Source organism: Helianthus annuus, chromosome 14, assembly GCF_002127325.2.
Source record: "Helianthus annuus cultivar XRQ/B chromosome 14, HanXRQr2.0-SUNRISE, whole genome shotgun sequence".
Taxonomy (NCBI): domain Eukaryota; kingdom Viridiplantae; phylum Streptophyta; class Magnoliopsida; order Asterales; family Asteraceae; genus Helianthus; species Helianthus annuus.
In genome coordinates, this window is record NC_035446.2 from 81,355,877 (window position 1) to 81,360,062 (window position 4,186).

At 42.4% G+C, this 4,186-nt stretch overlaps 1 non-coding gene across 1 annotated transcript; it reads right to left on the reverse strand.

Moving 5' to 3' along the window:
• Positions 1-238: 238 nt before the first annotated feature.
• On the reverse strand, positions 239-344 carry LOC118486945. Its single transcript, XR_004880112.1, has one exon. It is a non-coding gene; the product is annotated as a small nucleolar RNA R71 (small nucleolar RNA).
• Between the last annotated feature and the right edge of the window lie 3,842 nt (positions 345-4,186).

The following is a 4,186-nucleotide window of genomic DNA, read 5'->3' on the forward strand; positions in this document are numbered from 1 at the left end:
TATAAGGGGCTAGCAACGGAGGAGCCTTATTTCCATTTGGAGGCCTATGACTCAATTTGCAATACTCTTGGGAGTCAAGGTTTTTCGGCCGATGATATCAAGTTGGTACTATTTCAATTTTCTTTGGAGGACAAGGCAAAGAAGTGGTTCTACACTTTGCCTTCGGCATCTATTTATACTTGGGCGGAGATGCAACAAACATTTTTAGACGAATTCTATACCGCCCAAAAGACCAATGATGCGAGAAAAGGGTTGAGGAGCTTTCAACAACAACAAGGCGAAATGTTCCATGAAGCATTCGAGCGTTTGAACATGATGATTAAAAATTGTCCACATCATGGGATTGAGCTTTGGGAGTTAATGAACGCTTTTCATGAAGGGTTGTGTGCCGAAGATGCACGAGATTTGATGTCCATTACAAATGGGACATTTGGCACAAACTATGAGCATGAGGATTGGGAATTTTTGGAACAAATGGCGATCACCTCAAAGAGAAAGGCTCAAGCTTCAAGGAGAGCCCGACCGGCCGTTACCCGAACACAAGTGCATGCGGTTGATGATGGTAACATACAAACTTCTAATAAAATTTATGATGTTTGTGCATTGTGTAATGAAATAGGTCATGCGGCGGAAAATTGCCAAGGAATGGTTGAAGGGCAATTTGAAGAAGTTCATGCCATTCAAGGTCAAGGAGGGGGTGGTAGAAATTACAACATGAATTCTAACACTTATCACCCCGGGTTGAGAAATCATCCGAATTTTCGTTATGGGAACCCTTCGAATCAATCAAACCCGAACTTTCAAGGTAGCCAAGGGAATTATGGTTCGCGCCAACCTTACAATAATCAAGGTGGATATAGAGGTGGGAACAACCAAGGATACCAAAGGCAATACCAAGCGGGTCAAGAACAAGGGGGGTCTTCGGGTGGAAATGAGATGATGGAAATGTTGAAGAGTATGCAAGCGGAGATGCAAAAGAGGAACCAAATGGATGACGCACGCATACAAAAGGACGAGGCGCGAGACAAAGCAATCCAAACTTTGACCACTCAAATGGGTCAACTTGCAACCGAAGTGTCCGAATTGAAGAAGAATAAAGGTCAATTACCAAGCGACACTAAGGTAAATCCATCCCATGGTACGTCAAGAGGTAACAATGTTAATATTCATCATGTGAGTGTTTTGAGAAGTGGGAAAGAGTATAAAACCAATCCTTCACCGGATTTGGTTGAAGGGGTGGTTGAGGATATAACGGGTCAAGAAAGTGAGGAAGAGAATGAACCACCCATTGTTTCTTCTAAAAAACCCAATTTTGAAAAACCCGAAAGTATTAAAGAAAAAGAAAAAGTAAATGAGGGTGAGGGGACTAGTGAAGTACCGTTTCCTTCGGCTTTATTAGACCCGGGTAGAAAAAATTTTATTTCAAAACGGGGTCCTCAAAAAGAGGAAATGTGGGAGGTTTTTAAACAAGTTAAAATTAATCTTCCTCTACTTGAAGCTATTAAACAGGTACCCGCTTACGCCAAATTTTTAAAGGAATTGTGTACTCAAAAGAGGCAACAAAAAGTGCCTAAATTGGTAGATTTGACGGAGCGGGTGAGTGCGGTATTGAAAGGAGACCTTCCTCCTAAGTTACAAGATCCGGGAACGCCCTTGATAAATATTCAAGTTGGAAATTTTCAAACCACGAGGGCATTATTGGATCTTGGAGCCGGAGTAAGTATCCTACCGGGGGGGTTATATGACCAATACGATTTTGGCCCATTGAAGCGGGTCGAAACCACGGTTGTATTAGCCGACTTGTCTCATAAGCTTCCCCGGGGTATCGTACGGGATGTTATAGTTAAAGTTGATGAATTTTATTATCCCGTTGATTTCCTTGTGCTAGATTACTCATCCGCGGACCCAATTCAACAACAAAATGTTATTTTGGGTCGGCCATTTTTGAACACCGCACACGCTATTATTGATTGTCGTTATGGCACAGTTGACATGACATTCGGTAATAGAAATATGAGGTTGAATGTTTTTACTAACGGTACTAATGTGTATGGTGATGAGTGTTTCTTAGCAGATTTTATAGAAGGTTATGACCCGAAGGTGTTCGAAGAAGAAATTTTGGGTTCTTGTGTTTGTGATATGTCTTTGCAGGTTCACACATGCGAGTTAGAGGTTGAAGAGAAAGAGCAAGAAGCTCTCGCGGTGAAGGAAGGAAGTCCACCATGGACTTACCAAACGGATACTCTACGGGTGGAAATTGATTCGGGCACAAAGCCTTCTTTGGAAAGTCCACCAAGTGTAGAGTTGAAGGAGCTACCAAAGCACCTAAAGTATGCATTTTTGGGGGAGAATGACACTTTACCGGTGATCATTGCTTCCAACTTGGAGGTAGCTCAAGAGGAAGAATTGATGCGGGTGTTGAAGGCTCATAAGGCGGCAATTGGGTGGACGATAGCCGATTTAAAAGGCATTAGTCCATCCATTGTGATGCACAAGATTATTACAAGCGAGGATGCGAAGCCGACCCGTGAAACACAAAGAAGGTTAAATCCGAATTTGAGAGAGGTGGTGAAGAAAGAAGTCATCAAGTGGTTGGATGCGGGGATCATTTACCCCATTTCGGATAGTGCATGGGTAAGTCCGACACAGGTAGTGCCTAAAAAATCCGGCATCCAAGTAGTGAAAGATGAACAAGGTGAGCAAATCGCCACCCGCCCGGTAACCGGGTGGCGAGTGTGTATTGATTATCGGAAATTAAACGCGGCTACCTCAAAAGACCATTTCCCGTTACCCTTCATTGACCAAATAATTGAGAAACTTTCCGGTCAAAAATATTATTGTTTTTTGGATGGGTATTCAGGATATAACCAAATTGCTATTCACCCGGACGACCAACACAAAACCACGTTTACATGTCCATATGGTACATTTGCTTTTCGGCGAATGCCATTTGGATTATGTAACGCCCCCGCCACATTCCAAAGATGTATGATGAGTATATTTTCGGACATGGTCGGGGAGTCTCTTGAAGTGTTTATGGATGATTTTTCCATTTTTGGTCCAAGTTTTGACTCGTGTCTTAATGAATTAGAAAAAGTTTTAAAAAGGTGTGTTGAGACAAACTTGGTACTAAGTTGGGAAAAGAGCCATTTTATGGTTCAAGAGGGTATTGTTTTGGGGCATGTCATTTCGGACCGGGGAATGGAGGTAGATAAAGCAAAAATTCGGGTAATTTCATCTTTACCCCCACCAAAGAATGTTAAGGGGGTGAGATCCTTTTTGGGACATGCGGGATTTTATCGAAGGTTTATTAAAGGTTTTAGTGTAATTACAAAACCTTTATGTAACTTGTTATTAAAAGATGTTCCTTTTGATTTTACTGACGAATGTTTGCAAGCGTTTCATGTTTTGAAGGAACAATTGGTGAAGGCTCCTATTTTGCAACCACCGGATTGGTCAAAGCCGTTCGAGATTATGTGTGATGCTAGTGACACGACCATTGGAGCGGTTTTGGGTCAAAGGGTTGATAAGAAGCCGGTGGTGATATACTATGCAAGCAAAACATTGTCCGAGGTGCAACTTAACTACACCACAACCGAGAAAGAATTATTAGCGGTGGTGTATGCCTTGGACAAGTTTCGATCTTATATTTGGGGAAGCAAGGTGATAGTATATTCGGATCATAGCGCGGTCCGATACTTGATGGAGAAAAAAGATGCAAAGCCCCGATTGATTCGTTGGGTGCTTTTACTACAAGAATTCGATCTTGAGATTCGGGACAAAAAAGGGTGTGAAAATGTTGTTGCGGATCATTTGTCCCGAATCCCGTTAGAAGGTGTCGATGACCCAAGTGAAATCAATGAACGGTTCCCCGATGAAGACTTGTTGGCCGTCTCCACTTATGTTGCACCTTGGTATGCCCATTATGTCAATTATTTGGCTAAGGGTGCAATTCCAAGTCATTGGACTAGGAAAAGACGACAACAATTTCTTAGTCAAGTGAAGCAATATATATGGGATGAACCCGACTTGTTCAAAATCGGGGCCGATCAAGTGATACGAAGATGTGTTCCCGAAACGGAAGTTCTAGAGATTTTGATTCATGCTCATTCATCGGCGTGTGGTGGGCATTTTAGTGGGAACAAGACGGGGTATCGGGTGTTATCTAGTGGGTTTTATTGGCCTA